The following is a 23,413-nucleotide window of genomic DNA, read 5'->3' as shown; positions in this document are numbered from 1 at the left end:
GATGACTGGACCATCACTGTAAATGAGCACCTGTACTTTATCACCCACACCTCATTGCAGATTGTAAGCTCTTCCGAGCAGGGTCGTGATTTTTGCATTAATTATTGTATTATCGTTAACTTTGCTATGACTGTTGTATATGAACTGTTGAATTATAAAGTGATGCGGAACATGTGGGTGCTATATAAAGATTATATAAAACATTTAAAGTTAATGGGGTATTCCCATTTCAACATGTACTAGATGAAATAATAGCAGTTGCCTTCAAATCAATATTCTGTATGTTTGTTTTTGTTTTTTTAGTTGTATTGCTTACCCCATGTACAGGGTATCGAAGTCACTCAGGTATCCATGGTTACGGCCACCATGACGTTCCTGACAGTGATTGCGCAGTTATTAAGTTTATCATTATCACTGGCAGGATTCTCAGTAGTGAGCATAGTGTCTGAGCAGTAGCTCCTGGCCACCTCACTCCTGCACATTATCAAAGGCCGTGTTCCATGCTGTATGGAAACGCTCCTGGGAGCTTCCAGACAGGAACGCTGTGCAGCCACAGTGCGTACAGACCCAGGCCATTGATAATGTGCAGGAGTGATGTGGCTGGGCGCTACTGCGCAGACTATATGCGCTACAGAGAACCTTGCAAGTTATAAAATTTCCCATAAGCGTGTTGCCGATCTACAAATCTCTGCTTTTAGTGGAGATGAATCTGTGCTGCACTTTATGCACATGCTCAGTAGTGACCAGTGCTGTGGAGTCGTAGATGTGATGAATCTGTGCTGCACTTTATGTACATGCTCAGTAGTGACCAGTGCTGTGGAATCAGGGAAATTGAGGAGTCAGATTTGGCTTACTAACTCGACAGCCCAGTTAACCCTACAGAGACTCGGGAAGATGAAGCATCATTTGCCTCCTGGAGCATAGATTTTCATAGAATAGTTTTCAGAAGGGCTGTGGAGACGGAATCCATTTTGGTGGAGTCTGAATTGGAAATCATGGAAATTGAGGAGTCGAAGGTTTGACTTACCGACTCCACAGCCCTGGTTTTCATATACAGAGCCCATAAGTGCTAGAAGAGTAGAATGCACCCCCCCCCCCCTCAAGCGTCCACATTTTGGAAATTATACCCTTTTGAAAATTATCTACAAGGGTAGTGACGCTATTGACTCTACGGGTGTTCTCCAGAAATAAGCAGCAGTGGACGTTGCTGCACCCGCAAGTTAAATTGGCTCTCATGGCTATAGAAATGCCAAACATGGGATGCTAAATCTGATTTAGGCACAGCGCGGGGAGTATATGGATTTGAGAGTGCAGAATTTACTGGATATCTTCCGTCTTCTGTGGTGGCTCCTGGCACCGAGTGCTGGGTGTCAGCTGTAATGTTAAGGTACTGTCACACTTAGCGATGTACCAGCGATCCCGACCAGCGATATGACGCGGTCAGGATCGCTGGTACATCGCTAAGTGGTCGCTAGTGAGCTGCCACACAGGCAGATCTCACCAGCGACAATCGCTGGGGACGGGGGGTTGCTACTTACCTGTCACACTAGGCGATCCTGACGTCCTCCCGCCCGGCTCCACGCTAGTCTCTCCACAGGAAGCACCGCAGGAAGCTGACGAGAAGCGGTCCAGGACGTTCTCGCGCGATCAGCGATAACCAGCGGGGGAGCCGGTCGTAGGTAAGTATCAGACACAGCGATGTCTCTAGCAATATCGCTATAACGTCACAAGTTATAGCGATATCGCTTAGTGTGACAGTACCTTTAGCTTAACACCCGGCAGCGGTGGCGTGCGCAGCTTCAGCATGTGCAGAAATTGCCATGACATATTCATACATCCAAAGTCGTGAAGTACTTCCCAACCTGGACGTATGGATAAGTCTTAAGTCATAATGGGTTTAAATTTCCCCCCTTAATTAGGGGGAGCAGCCGCTATTTGCAATGAAAACTTTGAGCATTGCTAGCTCGCATTACAATTGCAATGAAACTCAGCATTACGGCTCGCAAGTGTGATGTCACTCCTCCCTTTCTGGGCACATGCAAAAGGTTATGGCTAGGTTCACACGTAGCGGAACTCTCGCGGGAATTACCACGAGAATTCCATTCCGCGGGGGGGGGGAAATTAAAAAAAAATTAAAAAAAAAAAATCACATTTTAAATTCCCGTGATTTTCCCGCGGAAAAACTAGCATTTTGCAAGCGTAATTAGCTTGCAGAATTGCTAGCGTTTTCCAAGCGATCTGGAGCATCGCTTGGAGAACTGATTGACAGGTTGGTCACACTCGTCAAACATAGTGTTTGACAAGTGTGACCAACTTTTTACTATTGAGGCCGCCTATGCGGCCTCAATAGTAAAAGATAGAATGTAAAAAAATTAAAAAAATATATTGTTATTCTCACCTTCTGACGTCCCGCGCAGCCTTCCCACCTCTCTCCACGCTCCCGGTCATCTTTTGCGACTATTACCGCGATGACGTCAGTTCTCGTAGGATCGCGACGTCTCGGTCATTCGCGATGACGACGCGCGAATGACCGCGAGACTTCGCGATCCTGCGAGAACAGACGTCATCACTCGCAAAGGCTTACTGGGACCGGGAGCATGAGGAGAGAGGCGGGAAGGCTGCGCGGAACGTCAGAATGTGATAATAACAATATTTTCTATTTTAAATTCTATTTTTTACAGGGATATGGTACCCAAAGCCCGGAGGACAGTCTCCTCTCCTCCGGACCGTGGATACCATCCGCAAATGTTCTGCTTACTTTTCGCATGGTGTGCACAGCCATATGCGGAAAGTAAGCAGAACAATGCATTCCTATGGGTGCGGGATCGCCGCGATTCCGCGAAATTAATGAGCATATTGCGGTTTTTACCGTGAAGCGATTCCACCGTGGTAAAAACCGCAGCATTAGCACAGCATTGCGGAATCCCATAGGAATGCATGAGATGCTTATTTTTCGTGGCAAAAACGCGCGGAAATGCGAAAAAAAAAAACAGTACGTGTGAACGAGGCCTAAGTGAGGATGAAAAGTAGGATCGCAGTGAAGAGCGCTTTTTTTCTACTGCTTCCCTTGTGAAAATTGGGGACTAAAAGATCATTTTTGTAGGGAAATAAAGTTATTTTTAACACGACTCAACGTTCTAAACTTCTGTGAAGTTCCTTGAGGGGGTCTAGTCAAAATGGGATCACTTGTGGGGGAAGTTTCCACTCTTTAGGCACATCAGGGGCTCCCCAAACACAACATGGCCCCCACACTTAATTCCAGCCAATCATGATTAAAAAGGCAAAATGGCGTCCTATCCCTTCTGAGCCCTGCCGTGCGCCCAGTGGTTTTCCCCCACATATGGGGTATCGGCATACTCAGGGGAAATTGCACAACAATTAAATGTGCATTTTTTTCCCCTTCCACATTGCATTAACTAATGTGACACCTTAAGGGTTAATAAACTTCTTGAATGTGGTTTTGAGCAATTTGAGGGGTGCAGATTTTAGAACGTCACTGTCGGGTATTTTCTGCCACATAGGCCCTTCAAAGTCACTTCCCTAAAAAAAAAAAAAATTTGGAAGTGAAAGTGACCAATGTAAACAAGTGGAACCTTGATGCTCTCTTTGCAGAACAAGCCGAAGTTCTAAAAACTGCCAATTACTTATCTCAAACATGCTTTCAGGATGGCAACAAGAAAGCTAGCCATCAGCGCAATTCACTCATGTCAGCATGTCTAGCCACACACAAAATCCCTCTGGACCACTCAGGAATCCTATGTAACCAATTTCATCATTTCACTTCAGTTTTGCAGTCAGGCACCTATAACACCATGGCTGTGGAGTTCGTGTCCATTTTGGTGGAGTTGGAATAAAATTGACAGACTACAAATGTAATAAATTGTGTACAGCAAGTAGTTCAATGCATAATGTGCTGTAAATTTTTTCATAAACATTTGGGAAAGTTCTAAAATGTGTTTTATTACTGATCTAAGAATCTGAGCTTTTAGTCCAGATTAGGGATGGGCGAATCTACTCGTTAGGACTCGTTACTCTGCGAGTAGTAGGGGACTCGCAGGAGTCGGTACTCTGCGATTTTCCAAGCGATTACTCGCACAGTAACGAGTCCAATGCAAATGCTAGCGTTTTCCAAGCGATCTGTAGCATCGCTTGGAGAACTGATTGACAGGTTGGTCACACTCGTCAAACAGTGTTTGACAAGTGTGACCAACTTTTTACTACTGAGGCTGCCTATGCAGCATCAGTAGTAAAAGATAAAACGTAAAAAAAAATATTGTTATTCTTACCCTCAGACGTCCCGCGCAGCCTTCCCGCCTCTCCACGCATCCGTTCCCAGTAATCCTTTGCGAAAAAGCCGGATTACTTACCGGTAATGCTCTTTTAATGAGTCCACGACAGCACCCACTGGAGGTATCGGATCCGCCCATTTGGAACAGGAAACCCTACAGGAAAGATAAAAGGGGCGGTCCGCCTTTCCTCCTCAGTTTTACGTTTCAGAGTACCAGAAGGACCGCCAAGGGTTAGGCAATGTTCTCTTATTTTAACATCTTTCTTATCCATTATTTGGTTAATATACTTTAACTATTGATATCTTTAGGGGGGGAAGTGAGCGGGTGCTGTCGTGGACTCATTAAAAGAGCATTACCGGTAAGTAATCCGGCTTTTTACTCTTCGCCACGACAGCACCCACTGGAGAGATTCCAGAGACCATCACCTGGGTGGGACCACCGTGCCAAGGATAGTCCTGCCAAAGCTTAAGTCAGAGGTGGATGAAAGATCAAGTCTGTAGTGCTTATAGAAGGTAGAAGGGGATGACCAAACTGCCGCCTTACATATAGTTTCAATCGGAACATCTCCCTTTTCCGCCCAAGAGGTTGCCATTGCCCTGGTGGAATGCGCCCTGATGTTCCCTGGAGGATCTTCGTTTTTTGCGGAGTAGGCTAAACTAATGGCCTCTCTGATCCACCGGGAAATGGTGCTCTTCGTGACTCCATACCCTTTCTTACAGCCCTGAAATGAAACAAATAGGGCCCTGCTCTGCCTCCAACTATTGGACCTCTCAATAAATTTTAGGACAGTTCTTTTGACGTCCAGAGTATGGAACTTCTGCTCTTCCGGAGTAGAGGGATTTTTATAGAAGGTTGGGAGGAGTATCTCCTGAGATCTATGGTATTTTGTTGCCACTTTTGGCAGGTAGGCAGGGTCTGGTTTTAATACTAATCTGTCTTGGTATTCTTGGAAAAAAGGTGGATCTATTGACAAGGCCTGAATATCACCCACTCTTCTAGCTGAGGTCAGTGATACTAAGAGGGCCATTTTAAGTGCTAAGTATTTGAAGGGTATTGTGTCGATCGGCTCAAAGGGGTCTACCGTTAGGGCGTCTAAGACCAGATTTAGATCCCATGTAGGGACGGAGGGTATGTGGATTGGAGCTATTCGTTCACATGCTGTAATAAAACGAGTTATCCACTTGTTGCCTGCTATATTATGGCCATATAGTGCTCCTAATGCCGATATTTGTACTCTCAGTGTATTTACTGCTAAGCCTAAGTCTTTCCCCTTCTGCAGAAATTCCAAGATTGGGATTATCGGAACTTCTGTTGTATGAGGTACTGTATGGAATTGAAGAAATTTTTTCCATATCCTAGTGTAAATTTGGGTTGTGGACTGTTTTCTACTTTGTAGTAGTGTAGTAATTAAGGACTCCGAGAAACCTCTTGTCCTCAATAACTGCCTCTCAAATTCCACGCCGTCAAGTGCAAGCTGAGCACTTGAGGGTGGAAAAAGGGGCCTTGGGAGAGTAGATTGGCAGTCGGAAGGACCCAAGGATCTGTTATCGACATAATCTGCAGCCACGAAAACCACGGTCTTTTTGGCCAGAACGGTGCTATTAAGATTATTCTTGCTCTGTCGTCTCTGATCTTCCGAATTACTTGAGGTAGGAGGATCAATGGAGGGAACGCATACGCTAGGTTGAAATCCCATGGAACTAGAAAGGCGTCCAGTATGTTTGGGTGATCTGACGGAGATAGGGAGGCAAAAGTTTTTATCTGCCTGTTCTCTCTTGTGGCGAAAAGATCCACCTCGGGTTGTCCCCATGCGGCTACTATGTCCTTGAAGACCTTCCGATTGAGGCACCACTCTCCTTGTCGTAGAGTGTGACGGCTTAGGAAGTCTGCCTTTTGATTGCTCTCGCCTCTTATATGAAGGGCCGAGAGGGACAAAAAATAGTTTTCTGTGACTGGACTCTGCGGGAGTGCTGGCGCGGTTGATGGCTTGTATTTCCTCCCTAATTATGGCTCGGATATCCTTAGAAGATATCGTCGACCCCTGCCTGGTCTCTTTAATGCATTGTTTGCAGAGTTTTTTGGGGTAGGAGTCAGGGAGAGGCTCTGAACATAATGCGCATTCTTTATGTTTTGTTTTTCCTTTTTTCTTTGACTGAAGTGGGAGGTCAAAGGTAAAGAGAGGGGGGAGGGGGGGGAGAGGAGGTTAGCTTAATAGGTAGAGCATATGCTTTGCACACTCACCCAGTGAAGCTTAATACCGGTTCGGATGGCTGAGACGGTTTGGATCGGGTTTCTGCTGCCTCGCTCCTGCGGGCAGTCTCTGTCCTGGCGCTGCGGTCCCTGGTGGAGTTGCCCCCAGCTGAATCCCCTGCTGGGGTCTGCGACTCTGCAGGGGACGACATGTTCCAACGTTGCAGCGCTGTTTTATCTGTATACTTATCGTACCCCCGGAAGTCGCACAGGGCGCATGCGCCGCGTCATCGCCATCTTACCCCGGAAGTTCAACCATTACTTCCGGGGTATTGGAGCGTCGGGCGCCGGCCTGCTCCCGCGCCACCGCTATTGACACGCGCGGCTCGCGCGCTCATGGCCTCACCATCCACGTTATACCCCCACCGATTGGGATTGGGGGGGGGGGTTGTGGGGGAAATCTCCCGGATGCCAGACCGGCCCCGCTCCCTGGTAAGACCGGGCGGCCCTCCCCGGACCCGGTCATTACCACTATGCCACCAGACGAGGGGGGAGCCGTCAAACGGAGTCTCCCCCGACGCTGCTTCCGGACCGCAGCCCCTGCCGTTCCCGAAGAGACCGCACAGGCGGATGCATGGCCCAGGTAAGATCCTGCAGGATCCTGCTCCATTTGGAACAGGAAACCAAAAACTGAGGAGGAAAGGCGGACCGCCCCTTTTATCTTTCCTGTAGGGTTTCCTGTTCCAAATGGGCGGATCCGATACCTCCAATGGGTGCTGTCGTGGCGAAGAGTAAAATGCCCGCAATGACGTCCGTTCTCGCGGGGTCGCGATGTCTCGCGGTAATTCGCGATGACATCGCGCGAATGACCGCGAGACTTCGCGATCCCGCGAGAACGGACGCCATCGCGGGCATTTTCGCAAAGGACTACTGGGAACGGATGCGTGGAAAGGCGGGAAGGCTGCGCGGGACGTCGGAGGGTGAGAATAACAATATTTTTTATTTTTAAATTCTATTTTTTACAGGGATATGGTGCCCAAAGCCCGGAGGACAGTCTCCTCTCCTCCGGACCGTGGGTACCATCCGCAATTGTTCTGCTTACTTTCCGCATGGTGGGCACAGCCACATGCGGGAAGTAAGCGGAACAAAAAAAATGGCAGCACAGGAATCGCTGCAATACTCGCATCCCCATTCATTAACATTGGACTCGCTAGACTCGCAACGAGTAGCGAGTTTCCGAGTCAGACTCGTTAGAGTCTAGCGATTCCGAGTATTTCAGGATTCGCCCATCCCTAGTCCAGATGAATCTGTGTTGCACTTTATGTACATGGTCAGTAGAGGCCATGCTGAGAGGAGTCGGGGAGAATCGAGGAGTCGAACGAAGATTTGGCATACCGACTCCACTGCCCTGCTATAAGCGACATTAGATCTGCAGGGATTCCTGATGCTCTAATTGCACATTTTTTAACTAATCTTTAGGTGCACCTTTGAGCAGTTTCTTTATACATCCAGAAAATGTTTCAGAAAACAAACCATAAATAGAGGAGTCAAAGAATAAGAAAAAAGCATTAAAGAAAGCTCAAACAGATGTTAAGTAAAGCAACCAGCGCAAGTCAGTTTACAATACAATCATACCAGTAAAATCCTAAATTCTCTTACATTAAATCATCCCTGTGACATGTCAATGAAAGACTAAAGTTTATGGCTAGTTTTAGAGGGTCATGAAGGTTACAAGTATGCCAATACTTGAAACTGATGCACAACAATCTTACAAAGTTAAGAGATAACACTTATGGTTTAAGATAAACTAAAAATACATTAGAACAGCAAATAAATGTGAAAATATATATATATATATATATATATATATATATATATATATATATATATATATATATATATATATATATATATATATATATATACACACATATATACATATATATATATACACACACACACACAGAATACAGTGCCTACAAGTAGTATTCAACCCCCTGCAGATTTAGCAGGTTTGATAAGATGCAAATAAGTTAGAGCCTTCAAACTTCACACAAGAGCAGGATTTATTAACAGATGCATAAATCTTACAAACCAAAAAGTTATGTTGCTCAGTTAAATTTTAATAAATTTTAAACATACAAGTGTGGGTCAATTATTATTCAACCCCTAGGTTTAATATTTTGTGGAATAACCCTTGTTTGCAATTACAGCTAATAATTGTCTTTTATAAGACCTGATCAGGCCGGCACAGGTCTCTGGAGTTATCTTGGCCCACTCCTCCATGCAGATCTTCTCCAAGTTATCTAGGTTCTTTGGGTGTCTCATGTGGACTTTAATCTTGAGCTCCTTCCACAAGTTTTCAATTGGGTTAAGGTCAGGAGACTGACTAGGCCAAACACCTTGATTTTTTGCCTCTTGAACCAGGCATTGGTTTTGTTGGCTGTGTGCTTTGGGTCGTTGTCTTGTTGGAAGATGAAATGACGACCCAGCTTAAGATCCTTGATGAAGGAGCGGAGGTTCTTGGCCAAAATCTCCAGGTAGGCCGTGCTATCCATCTTCCCATGGATGCGGACCAGATGGCCAGGCCCCTTGGCTGAGAAACAGCCCCACAGCATGATGCTGCCACCACCATGCTTGACTGTAGGGATGGTATTCTTGGGGTCGTATGCAGTGCCATCCAGTCTCCAAACGTCACGTGTGTGGTTGGCACCAAAGATCTCGATCTTGGTCTCATCAGACCAGAGAACCTTGAACCAGTCTGTCTCAGAGTCCTCCAAGTGATCATGAGCAAACTGTAGACGAGCCTTGACATGACGCTTTGAAAGTAAAGGTACCTTACGGGCTCGTCTGGAACGGAGACCATTGCGGTGGAGTACGTTACTTATGGTATTGACTGAAACCAATGTCCCCACTGCCATGAAATCTTCCCGGAGCTCCTTCCTTGTTGTCCTTGGGTTAGCCTTGACTCTTCAGACAAGCCTGGCCTCGGCACGGGAGGAAACTTTCAAAGGCTGTCCAGGCCGTGGAAGGCTAACAGTAGTTCCATAAGCCTTCCACTTCCGGATGATGCTCCCAACAGTGGAGACAGGTAGGCCCAACTCCTTGGAAAGGGTTTTGTACCCCTTGCCAGCCTTGTGACCCTCCACGATCTTGTCTCTGATGGCCTTGGAATGCTCCTTTGTCTTTCCCATGTTGATCATGTATGAGTGCTGTTCTCAAGTTTGGGGAGGGTCTTAAATAGTCAGAAAAGGCTGGAAAAAGATAATTAATCCAAACATGTGAAGCTCATTGTTCTTTGTGCCTGAGATACTTCTTAATACTTTAGGGGAACCAAACAGAATTCTGGTGGTTTGAGGGGTTGAATAATAAATGACCCTCTGAATAAACTTTTCACAATTTAAAAAAAAATTAAACAAAGAAATAACATTCTTTTTTGCTGCAGTGCATTTCACACTTCCAGGCTGATCTACAGTCCAAATGTCACAATGCCAAGTTAATTCCAAATGTGTAAACCTGCTAAATCTGCAGGGGGTTGAATACTACTTGTAGGCACTGTATATACACACAGTGTGTGTCCTACAGTACAACTCAAAGTAATTTTCAAAACTTACTATGAAGCCATGCGCTAAGCCAAACCTTGTAAACATTACTACTTCTAAAGATGAATTAACAAGTCAATGGTTTCAAAACATCTTCAGAAAGGGTTGGTGTATCGTAAACAGCAGCATGTGACAGCTTGTCAGCAAGTGCAAATCATTAACACGTGGTTAAATACAGAGCCCATGATTTCAGGTTTTAACTAAAAATGAGGCAGGTAATACAAGGGCTTCTCAAAAAATTAGAATATCAAAGTTAATTTCAGCTCAATACAAAAAGTGAAACTCAGACTCACTACAGAGTGATCAATATTAACTGTTTGTTAATGTTGATTATGGCTTACAACCAATGAAAACCCAATAGGCATTATCTCAGTAAATTAGATTAAAAAACACCTGCAAAGGCTTGCTAAGCGTTTAAGTATTAATGGAAGCTTTGAATATTGCTTTAGGTCTCTGATATAATTTCACCCAGTAAACTAACTAGATGGCAACCAGTGCATGTAAATTTGTGACTTGACACCCTTCACTGCCACCAATCAGCCATTACCAGCTCCGTTTGTTGAATAAAGCCAACAGCAGACTAAACGACAAATCCGTCAATGATTGGCCATAATCAAGATATTACACCAAGCATGTCTAGTTGCACTCAAAGTAGCTGAAAACTTGTCAAGACGAAAATGTTAGCCGATCTATGTACACTCTAGTTGAGCACATGGCACATCTTCTGCATGGAGCCTGTACAGTCAGATGCTAACCACAGATGTTTTTCCCTACTAGCAAATGGGGTATTACCAAGTGTAAGAGGGAAAACAGAACACTGTTTATGCTCACTGTGTGGGGTTATGACAGTTGCAACTCCTATTTTAGCTTGCAAGAGCAGTAAGCTGCTGCGGATCCATCGAGGCAGATAAAATGTAGACACATGGAAAGATAATCTTTATTTTTATATAGTGCTAACATATTCCGCAGCGCTTTACAGTTTGCACACATTATCATCACTGTCCCGATGGGGCTCACATTCTAAATTCCCTATCAGTATGTCTTTGGAATGTGGGAGGAAACCGGAGTACCCGGAGGAAACCCACGCAAACACGGGAAGAACATACAAACTCCTTGCAGATGTTGTCCTTGGTGGGATTCGAACCCAGGACCCCAGCGCTGCAAGGTTGCAGCGCTAACCACTGAGCCACCGTGCTGCCCTGTATCTCAAATCGCACTGCCAAACTCCCAGACGAAGGAACAGTGAAGGGTATTTGGGAGAGTTTGTGTCAATGCATTTTCAAGGCATACAACACTTCATCATGACAAACCACTTTGTCCTGACAAAGTGTTGTACGCTTCGAAACACGATGACATAAAAACCCCTTCCAAATACCCTTCACTGTTCCTTCATCGCCTGGTGGGAGCTTGGCAGCGCGATTTTAGACAGATCTGTGTGTAAACATTTTTCAATGGAGTATGTAAAAAGAGGTTGAACAAGGAAATGACATCAATTTTTTTTTACAAAAAAAATACAAATCCGCATGAAAATCCACATCAAAAACGCAGGTGACCTGCAAGTGACCGCAGATGCAGATTTCACCTGCATCAAATCTTGAGCCAATCCTGACCGTGGAAATATTATTTGGCCAAAAACTGTCAAAATGCCATATGAGGAATTGTGGATAAAGAGAATAAACCCTAAACCAAAACAGTGGCACTCTTGGGTAAAACTATTCACACAATCAAAATGTGTGAATATATAAATATACTCATGCTTTGATTCAGCAAATTGTTGATACTCGCTGCTGATTCAGCACATATATTTGCGCCGCAAAATTATGTAATTTATTCACACAATCAGTTATAATAAATCCAAAAAAGCCTTCCAGTTTTGATACGTTTTCTATGCAAACAAATTAAATCTAGACAACCTGTGTTGTGTTGCCGCAAAATTATGTAATTTATTCACACAATCATCAGTTATAATAAATCCAAAAAAGCCTTCCAGTTTTGATACGTTTTCTATGCAAACAAATTAAATCTAGACAACCTGTGTAAGGAAATAGGTAGTAAAGTTATGTCACAAGTGATGCACAAATCATCAACAGCTTGTACACATCCACACCTTGTGTACGCACTCATACCTTAGATTAGATATAGATATCTTATAGACAACAAATTGCTGTTTTACATGTTTGCATAAGTACCAAGATGTCCACAAGACCTTAAATTCCTTTGATCTATAATTCCTTTGCAGATTGAGAGCCCTTGTGGGCAGGGTCATCTCCTCCTGTACCAGTCGTAACTTGTATTATTTAAGATTATTGTAGTTTTTATTATGTATAACCCTTTTCACATGTAAAGCGCCATGGAATAAATGGCGCTATAATAATAAATCTACAATGATAGGAAGTATTCAGGAACACAAAAAATGATCACACTTGCGCCATCTACAAAACTACACAACGCATTCAGTCATGTACATAACGTCTGGTCTGTCCCACTTCTAGTCATGAGATTTAGACCAAATTTGAGTAAACAAATAATTTTGTGACGATGTTCTGCAAGTTTATGCTGTATTTGACGAAAGGCCTGGTTTTGTTGTTCACATGCTTTAACAAAAAAAAAAAAAAAATGCAAGGGTGTCAGAATTCAGCCACTACAAAATGGGCTGGTGGCTAACAAAGACTCACTTGGATGCCATCTTTTTGCATCGATGTGTAATCTGTTTAAACCATGGATGTGATAATGCCTAAAGCTGGAGTCACACATAGCGACTTACCAGCGATCCCGACAACGATATCAACGAGTCAGGATCGCTGGTGAGTCGCTATGTGATCGCTGGTGAGCTGTCACACAGACAGCTTCACCAGCAATCAGCACGCCGAGGTGAGGAGCAAGCCCGGGAGCAGCAGACAAGTGTGCCTGCTGTTCCAGTCCTCCACCAACAGAGGGCGCGCCTGCATCCCCGGCCTCTCCTGGCGGCATCCTGCTGCCTCCTGGTCCCCAGCGTGCAGCGGCGATTAAGCTACACACTCCGAGGGCTCCTGGTCCCCAGCGTGAGGCGGCGGCACCTGTAACTCGCTGGTAACTAAGGTACACATCGGGTATCCAAGGGACGCGCGTCCCTTGGATACCCGATGTGTACGTTAGTTACCAGCTGATCGCTGGTCTCCGGCCTGTCACACGCAGTGATGCGTGCTGGCCAGCGGGAAATCAGCAACGAAAAAAAATGTCCAGAGGTTTCTTGCAGCGATCCCGGCAGGGGGGCCAGTCGCTGATCGCTGTCACACACAGAGATCTCACTGGTGAGATCGCTGTTGTGTCACAAAACTTGTGACTCAGCAGCGATCTCGCTAGCGAGATCGCTATGTGTGACGGGGCCCTAAGGCCGGGAAACCGAGGCCAAAGATCAATCTGTTCCGCTGCTGCAACACAGTAATGGAGAGAAAGAAAAGCATTAAGTTTGAGTTACTTGCTGCTTACTACCTTAAAGGGGTTGTCCAGGCTTTTCACATAATCTCAGTACATATCTGGGCTGCAGAATTATGACAATAAGTAATTTACTCTGTGACTAGTTTGCACGGTTTTCCAGATATTCTGAACAGAACGTCCAAGGGGGGGTGTTATGGCATTGAAATGAGAACTAGTTGTAACCTCCTACTCTACTCCAAACACGCCCTCTAAAGCAACAACCCCACCCTCCATAGCTACAGGCCCTCCCCATCCACATGAAGAAGCCCTCACACAGTAACAAATCCTCCCCCTCTAGCAGCCTCACTGCAGAGCAGACCACCCAGCTGCTCCTCCCCCAGACACATGCTGAACAGTGATCTATGGAAAGTGAAACTAGTGAGGAGGGAAAATCGTCCTGTATTCTGGGCCACTCCATGATTACAATACATAACTCATTATTAGTAATTCCTTCCCTCACTGTCCCAGGCTGCTGGCAGCAGTGAGAACAGACTGTGTGATGGCCAGTGATGGGGGTCTGCAGCTTCTAATCTGCACAGGGGATGGCAGTCACTGATGTAATTTCTTGTGTGACAAAGCCTCTGCTGTGTGAATGAGACAGCTCTGTGTCACTGATGTCTTCACACAGCAGCAGATTTGGTGCAGTGTATGTGTGAGCACTGTGTCTCTAATCAGGGCTGTGGAGTCGGTAAGCCAAACCTGCGACTCAGACTCCTCAATTTCCCTTACACTGACTCCCACATATATAGCTTATATTTAAGTGAAAGATTTATTGTAGTACAATGTGAACATCAGACATTTAATCATTTCTATGGTCCAATAATCTAGATATTTAGATAGAACATAATATCTATTTATTGGAATACAACTTTAGAACACAAAAAACTAATAAATTGTAAATATGGAATACACTGTAATATCGATTACATACATACGGTACAGACCAAAAGTTTGGACAAACCTTCTCAAAGAGTTTTCTTTATTTTCATGACTATGAAAATTGTAGATTCACTCTGAAGGCATCAAAACTATGAATTAACACATGTGGAATTATATAATTAACAAAAAAGTGTGAAACAACTGAAAATACGTCTTATATTCTAGGTTCTTCAAAGTAGCCACCTTTTGCTTTGATTACTGCTTTGCACTCTTGGCATTCTCTTGATGAGCTTCAAGAGGTAGTCACTGGAAATAGTTTTCACTTCACAGGTGTGCCGTCAGGTTTAATATGTGGGATTGAGATGCTTTGATTGAGAAGGTGTGTCCAAACTTTTGGTCTGTACATATACATACATATATATATATATATATATATATATATATATATATATATATATATATATATATATATATATATATATATATATATATATATATATATACATACATATACACATACACACAAATAAATACTATGACTTATCTCGGCTAAGATAAAGCCTGGATCCTCAGGCTACATTCATACTATGGGCGTAGCCAGGATCAAACCTGGGGGGGGCAGAACCTCATACTGTTCTGCAGAATTTCATACTGCACACCTCAGCTGCTGCAGAACCTCATACTGCACACCCCTACACTTGAAAATTAAGCCTGCACCTTAAGAAGACGTGGTGGTGAACGCAGTCTATTTATTCCAACTATTAAATTGATGTTGATGTGTTACTCAAGGCGAGCAATGCCTGTCCTGGGCGTCCTATTGGACAGCTATGAGGTGTACCTGATTGGTGCTAAATAAAAGGAGTGTTAGTCTGTGTGCTACCCGGCTTTCATTCTTTTTGGTACAGATATGATATGGATAGACAGATATGGATAAATGGATATATAGCTAGATAAAGCAGATTTCTAATCTGCTTTTGCTATTGAAAACATTATCTATGAGCTCAAAAACCTTTCAGGTGATGCAGTTTTTTTAAAAAGCTGATCTGCTTTTGCAACTGAAAAACGTATCCTCAAAAAACGCAGGAAAAACGCTGTGTGTGAATGTAGCCTTAGATTAGGAATAGAACAGTCATTTATAGGACATTTCATAACTTTCCCAAATTCCCATGAAAAAATATTCAGCACATTCTGCATTGAACTACTGTACCCAATTTATTATATATTTTAAGTCGGAGTCGGTCCATTTTATACCAACTCCAACAAAATGAGCACCGACTCCGACCCCACAGCTCTGTCTCTAATGACACAAATACTGATGGCAGCAGCCTGTCCCAGAATACAGGACGATGTGTGTCTTGGGGAGGTGCACCTGCTCTCTGCAGTGAGGCTGCTAGAGGGGGAGGATTTGTTACTGTGTGATGAGGGCTTCTTCATGTGGACGGGGAGGGCCTGCTATGGAGGGTGGGGTTGTTGCTATAGAGGGCATGTTTGGAGTAGAGTAGGAGGTTACAACTAGTTCTCATTTCAATGCCATAACACCCCCCCCTTGGACGTTCTGTTCAGAATATCTAGAAAACCGTGCAAACTAGTGACAGAAAGTAAATTACTTATTGTCATAATTCTGCAGCCCAGATATGTACTGAGATTATGTGAAAAGCCCGGACAACCCCTTTAACACAACCACACTTACATGTTACATGTGGCTACACCGTGACCATCGCTCAATCTATGCTGGGGACTGTTACAGTGCAATTTATACTTGCAATGAAAAAGTTTAATGGGAATCTGTCACCGGAAGTTGGCGGCGTATGTAAATGGTATGTGTTCGGTCCGATGGGTGGGGTTTCTAATTTTTTTCCCCATCCCATCCGTGGCCCCCGTCCGCGATCTTTTCAAGAATTCTAGTAGTTCTACTCCATAGTTTGCATTGCACGTGCGCAAAGCAATCTTGCTTCGCGCAGTATGCTTTGCCCAACTGCGGGCTGAGACGAAAATCATTACTGTGCATGCGCCGGTACACTATGTCCCGGAAGTGTTTCGCTATGTTCCGGGGCATAGTGTACCGGAGCACGCGCAGTAATGATTTTCGGCTTTGCCCGCAATTGGGCAAAGCATACTGCGCGAGGCAAGATTGCTTTGCGCACGTGCAATGCAAACTATGGAGTAGAACTACTAGAATTCCGGAAAAGATCGCGGACAGGGGCCACGGATGGGGTGGAGAAAAAAAAAAAAAAAAAACAACACCTCCCATCGGACCGGACTCAGGCCATTTACATACGCCGCCAACTTCCGGTGACAGATTCCCTTTAAAAGGGAATCTGTCACCCCTTTTTTCGAATATGAGCTGCTGGCACCGACATCAGGGGCTTATCTACAGCATTCTATAATGCTGTAGATAAGCCCCCGATGTAACCTGAAAGAGGAAAAAAAAAAAGTTAGATTATACTCACCCCGGCGTTCGGTCCGATGCCTCCCATCTTCATATGATGCCGTCCTCTTTCCTTCCTGACGTAGCTCTTGCGTAGGCGCACTGCTCTGACCTGTTGAGGGCAGAGCAGAGTCCTGCAGTGCGCAGGCTCCAGGAGAGGTCTGGCACCTGCGCACTGCAGCATTTTCCTCTGCCCTCAACAGGGGAGAGCAGTGCGCCTGCACCGAAGCCACAACAGGGAGGAAAGAGGACGGCATCATATGAAGATGGGAGGCGCCGGACCGCACCACCAATCAGACCAAGACCGGACCACCCCCCGGTGAGTAAAATCCAACTTTTTCTTATCTTTCATGTTACATCGGGGAGGGGGGCTTATCTACAGCATTACAGAACGCTGTAGATAAGCCCCTGATTGCGGTGCCAGCAGCTCATTTGAAAAAAGGGGTGACAGATTCCCTTTAAGTCTGTGATAAATCTTGTGTGGATATAACAACTTTTCCATGAATACACATTGTTAAACCCATTTCATTTGTTGCTCACTCACCCTCCACTGCCTCAGCCGCTACTCCCAATCTTTGTTGGCATGCTGCAGCCAATCACCGAGATTAAGATATGCTGATGTAGTTCGCACAAGACCACTGAATCCAGTGATTGGCTGCAGTGGTCACACATTGTTGTCCTGATGTCACACTGATGAGCAGAGTTTAGACGATCTTTATTGGACCTAAAATAAGCTGGTGGGGTTGGAGCAATCATTCATGGAACACCCCTTTAAGTGGCATGCCCTATACAGATTGCTGCAGTGTAAACAATCCCATCTCCACAGCTCACCTGATGGGCAACGATTACCAGCCTAAACACAGGGGCAGAAGGCTCCTCTAGAGGGGGATCAGGCCTGGGGGTCCAGTCACTGGCAGCAAGACATAATGAATGCAGTCAGGAGAAAGCTGTATAAATGCCAGGAGTGAGGCCTCGGCGCGCGGCGGGACAGGGGCCCCGGGTGGTGCGGGCCCCGGGCAGGAGCGGCGGCTGTCCGGGCAGCTCTCCTCGCCGCGCGGCCTCTCCCTGCCCCTCCCTCTGGCAGCACGTGATGCGCACGGAGCGGCAACATTTCTGGAAATTTCCACTCCGCCACCAAGTCGTCAGAGGCCCGGGAGAAGAGCGGAGACGGCCGCATCCGCCCCTCACTCGCTACAGCCGGGGCAACGGCTTCAGGAAAGTGCCCTGGAAGCCTGCGGCCTAGTGGTCAGCGCTCCGCCGCTCTCCCCCGCTGCCGCGGTCACACCATCACCTGACACCCTCCACAGCAGTGATTGTGGCGGGCTACAAGGAGTCGGAGCAGGCCCACGTGGGCGCCGCTCGTGTCCGCGCACACACCCCTCGGCCCCGCCGTCACACGCGGAAACTTACCGAGAGCGGAGCTGCCTCTTCCTCAGACGTGGGGCGGGTACGGTCCAGTGCACATAGACCCGGCGCGGAGCGGTGTCCGGGGCCGTGTGGCGGCTGCTCTCCGCCCTTGGGCGCCAATGAATGGGGAGGAGGGGGAGTGTAGGCCCGCAGCCGCGCGCACTAATGAATGGCTGCTACAGTCTCTCCGGGGGCCCTAACACATCGTGCCAGACGCTTCCCGGGCGGCTGACTGTGAGGCGGGAGCTGGATTTCAAGTTTCTCGCCGTGACTGAGGGAGGACGCGGGCGGACAAGCTGAAAGACGCGCTTCTTCTGCTCTAGTGCCACACACTCGCAACCGGCTGAAACCGGTTCAGACTGGGACATTCCATCTCCGTTTAGTTCACAAGCCCATGGCGCCGCCGAGCGTTTGGAAACCTATGTAACTCCGCCTCACTCGTAAGCTGATTGGCTGGCAGCCTAATGAGGGGCGAGCTGATTGGCTGTCGCGCCAGTCCATCACCTCACACATGGTAACGCCCCTTTTTCCTTTCTATTTTTTTTTTTACCACAGCTCATTGCCGCGAAGCGTCTGTTGAAGAGGTAGCGGTGACGTAGGGGGAGATTCGCGCTGTGATTGGCTGCACCGTGATGCCAGTCATGGGGCAGGGTTTGGTTACCGTAGTAACAGCCTTTTTTTTTTTTACCCGCCAGTGTGTGCTGTATACGAGTGTGGTACCAAGCAGTCCGCACATACAGTGTGGGCGCGCTGGCGGGAGCAGCGCTCACCTGGCGCTAACTAGTCCTGGGCGAGCAGGGACTGGCTGGCTACAGGGCATGGATGTCAGGGGGCAAGGTTTGGTTGCCTTGGAAACGGCACCTTCTCCCCTGCAGCTTTGCGAGGCTGGCGCCCATTCCCATAGTGCCCATGTTCCTGCAGAGGAGCCCTCCTCAGTGCAAAGCGTGAGACCACGGCCTCATTGTAATCGCCCCCTCTGTTAACCCTTTCACAACTCGCCATTATTTCGTATTTGAGTTTTTTTCCTCTTCAAAGAGCCAGAACTTTTTTCCCAATATCATAGAACCTGTGAGGTCTTGGGGCTTTTTTGCAGACGAGATGTAGTTATAAATGACTGTGGAGAAAAGTTCCAGGATTGGGAAGAAAAAGCAATTCCGACATTTGCTTATATATATAGTGTACTAAAATGACCTGGAAATGCGACTCTTGGGGTCAGGACGGTAACGTCATGTCGGCGGCTTTTTCTGAGACTTGTATGCTTTTTTTTCTGCTGTATGATGGCTGTGTTTTTTTTTTCTCTTTTTAACCCGTGTTTTGGAAGATGCCAATTAAGGCGTCTCATGTTTTTACTTTACTGATGGCGTTTACCATGCAATTTAGTTAATTTTCTATATCCAGAGTTTAAGGTTATGTGGACCCGTTGCGGATTGTGTTGCAGATCCGCAGCATTTTTTTTTCCGCACGGAATTCACAAAATCCGGAAATGATTGCTCAAGCAATGTTAATCAATGGGAATCCAGAATTGGTGTGCACACGCTGCGGAAATTTCCATCCTGATACGCAGCGGTTTATTTTCCACAGCATGTCAATTCTTTTTGCGGATCTGCAGCGTTTTTCCCCATTAAAGGGAATCTGTCACCCTTTTTTTCATCTTGCAGCTGCCGGCATAGACATCGGGGGCTTATCTACAGCATTCTGTAGTGCTGTAGATAAGCCTCCGATGTAACCTGAAAGATAAGAAAAACACGTTATATTATACTCACCGTGGTGGATGGTCCGGTCCGGCGCCTCCCTTCTTCATGCGATGACGTCCTCTTCTCCCGTCCTGTAATGGCTGTGGCGCAAGCGCACTGCTCTGCCCTGTTGAGGGCAGTGTAGAATTCTGCAGTGCGCAGGCGCCGGACCTCTCCTGTCGCCTGCACACTGCAGGACTCTGCCCTCAACAGTGCAGAGCAGTGCGGTTGCACCACAGCCATTACAGGACGGGAGAAGAGGACGTCATCGCATGAAGAAGGGAGGCGCCGGACCGGACCATCCACCACGGTGAGTATAATATAACGTGTTTTTCTTATCTTTCAGGTTACATCGGAGGCTTATCTGCAGCACTACAGAATGCTTTAGATAAGCCCCCGATGTCTATGCCGGCAGCTAATAGGGGAAAAAAAGGGTGACAGATTCCCTTTAACTTCCATTGAGGCACTCAAATCCACAGGTTTAAAGATGTTTGTGGATTTCATGCCGGTTTGGAGGAAGAAATGCAGCGGATTTTTAAAAAAGCAAATATATCAGATGGAGGAAGAGTGTGTGGGCAGAGAATCAAAATTAGAGCCAGTCTTGATTGAAACACATCAACAATGGAGGGAGGTCTTTGGAAAGGCAATTTTTTTTACAGTAGTACATCTTTATTGAGCTAACCAATCCGCATGTCAATCCGCACAAAAGACACGTGGAATCTCCACTGCGTTTTCTGCCAAGAGATGCCGAATCCGCGCAGAAATTTCCATAGGCAAATCAGCAACGTGCGCAACATAGCCTAACAGACACGAGTCCAAATATATTTATTTTTATAGTGGGAAAAACAGTGGTGTTTAAAAAAAAATATAAATATATATATATATATATATATATGTTTTAAAACTTTTTCTTTTTGTATTTTCCCCCAAGGCCACGTTCACATATTGGTGGATTTTTTACATTAGTAGTTGAAAGCCAAAACCAGGCTTGGTGGCTCTTGATTGAGGACTGGAGTTGGGGAACACTGAGTTAGGACCACGGGGTGTCAGTAGAGGAGAGGCAGCACTGTGAGGAACGTGACCGTTATCACCTGGAGGTGGTAGTGGCCCCCTTAAGGCCCCGTTACACATAGCAATGTCCCAGCAATCCTACCAACGATCCGACATGATGGGATCGCTGGTGAGCTGTCACATAGACAGACTCACCAGCAATCAGGACCAGCATGCACACTGGTTTCCAAGGTAAACAGCGGGTATCTAAGAGCCGCGCAGCTCCTAGATACCCGCTGTTTACATTGGAAACCAGCGTGCAGCATCACTGATCGTTACTCTCTCGCTGCCACACGCAGCAATGCATGCTGGCCAGAGGGAGACCAACGATCAAAAAACGGCCCAGGACGATCCAGCACAGTCAGCGATACCCGGCAGGGGGGGCCGGTCGCTGAGCCATGTCACACAGCAATTTCGCTGGCGAGTCACAAAATCAGCAATCTCGCTAGCGAAATCGCTGTGTGTGACGGGGCCTTTACTTAGTCTCCTGTGTAGCTGCACCAATGGTATGTTCATCCCTGTCCACTACTGGGACAGCTTCTCATATTTTTGTATTTTTTATCTTATTGGGGCCAAGCGTGGGGCATGAGATGGGGTTGTCCTAGTAGTGAACAACCTCTTTAAAGCAATGTTCAAGTTTATGCCTCAACAAGAGTAAAAGGTTGTCTCTTGAGTGCTAAAACACTGCCCTGAAAAGGGAATCGCCTGGTAGGGCTATCCTGCAATTTCTGTGTTCCTTTTGGAGCTGCCATAATATAAGACAGATGTTATTACAAAAAACAGCTTTGGTCATGCTTATTTACTTTATATAATACATCTACTAATCACAACTTCTGATACCGGCATAAAACTCTTATGTACTTACTTGTATTTGCTTTTACCCATTTGTATCAATATAATTCATTCCAATTAGAAACCTACAAATCTGTTCCCTGCTTGTAGGCCCTTTTTACTAGAAAATTGGACAATTTGGACTTTGAAAGGTATAGGTTCATTTCAGAGTTTACAGTTACAAAAGTGAGTCACGCAAGTATGAGTCATAAGTGACCCAGATTCAGACTCCTGGTGCTCCTAAATGAAAGGTTTCAGTGGGGGTATACTTGCCTTTTTTAGAACTCGTCACCAAAAAAACAAAACCCCCTCCACTTGAACTAAGCAATAAAATCCATGTCTGAGACCGCTCTTTATATTACCTGATATAAGAACTGTGGGGACACTAGCATATAATTTTCTGGAAAACAAGAACTCCATGGCTGCAAGTTCTTCAGCAATGAGACTGTGATCAAGCTTATACATAAACAGACTATCAGAATCAACTTAAAGCAATCCCGTCATGTTAAACATGTCTTATTTATGGGCAGCTTTATATGGTGTGGAACAAGGTGAGATGATTGGTATGTAATTTAGAGGAGGAAGGGTCTGTGCACACAATCAGGAATGGCTCAGGACTTGACGCAGTTGAAATCTGCACCAAATCTGCATCTGAGGTTACAGGCAGGGCACCTGCATTTTTGATGCATTTTTCCGCATGCGTTTTTTCATTGCCTGCGTTTTTTTGTCACTTGAAATAAAGCTAATTGAAAGTTGGCTTCTGGGAAGGAAAAATAAAATGATTTCCTGTTTGCAGATATATCGGGGTATGTTCCCATGGTCAGTAAATGCTGTGGGTTGGACGCTGTGTACATCCGCAATGTCCATCCTGCAGCATCCAGCTGTTAAAGCCTAGTGGATGGGATTTAATCTCACGCCCACTATGCGTGCACCGATGCCCGCAGCTCACCCGCAGAGACGGACATGCGGCAAGTCTTTCCAGACCGCAGCATGTAAATATATGTAGCGGAGACGCTCCTCCGCTGCATAAATTACCCTTTCACTATCATTAGATGCGGTAAAACTGCATTATCTTCCTAGTCACATGCGTATTACCGTATTTTTCGGACTATAAGACGCACCGGACCATAAGACGCACCCCAATTTTCAGTAGGAAAATAGGAGGAAAAAAAATGTGTCAAATGGGGGTCCGTCTTACAGTCCGAATTCAGCTTACCTGGGAAGGGATCCGGCACAGGTGGAGAAGTAGTCACAGGGGTCATTCAGTGGTCCAGGCTCATGCGGTGGCGGCTCTGTGCTAGGGCAGGTTGGTTGTGCTGGGGCTGGGGCGGCTGTGCTGAGGCAGGGGCGGCTGTGCTGGGGCAGGGGCGGATGTGCTGAGGCAGGGGCGGCTGCGCTGGGGCAGGGGCGGCAGGGCTGGGGCAGCTGTGCTGAGGCAGAGGCAGCTATGCTGGGGCAGGGGCAGCTGTGCTGGGGCTGATGCAGCTGGGGTAGGGGCAGCAGGGCTGGAACAGCTGTGCTGAGGCAGGGGCAGCTGTGAAGGGGCAG

The 23,413-nt window shown here is 46.2% G+C and overlaps 2 protein-coding genes across 2 annotated transcripts in view; one reads left to right on the top strand and one right to left on the bottom strand.

The window, feature by feature from the left end:
- Window positions 1-18,601, bottom strand: part of XPO1 (exportin 1) — a 103,625-nt gene extending 85,024 nt beyond the window's left edge. Inside the window, exon 1 of the mRNA XM_073553942.1 lies at window positions 18,255-18,601. The gene's annotated coding sequence lies outside the window, so the exon portion shown is untranslated. The remainder of the gene's footprint in view (window positions 1-18,254) is intronic.
- Window positions 18,602-18,658: 57 nt separating this feature from the next.
- LOC141057355 (uncharacterized) overlaps window positions 18,659-23,413 on the top strand; it is a 192,447-nt gene continuing 187,692 nt past the window's right edge. Inside the window, exon 1 of the mRNA XM_073553935.1 lies at window positions 18,659-18,765. The gene's annotated coding sequence lies outside the window, so the exon portion shown is untranslated. The remainder of the gene's footprint in view (window positions 18,766-23,413) is intronic.

Source organism: Dendrobates tinctorius, unplaced genomic scaffold (genome assembly GCF_039654945.1).
Source record: "Dendrobates tinctorius isolate UK_male_01 unplaced genomic scaffold, ASM3965494v1 ptg000203l, whole genome shotgun sequence".
Lineage (NCBI taxonomy): Eukaryota > Metazoa > Chordata > Amphibia > Anura > Dendrobatidae > Dendrobates > Dendrobates tinctorius.
Note: the sequence above shows the minus strand (reverse complement) of the source record. Positions and strands in the feature narration are given on the sequence as shown.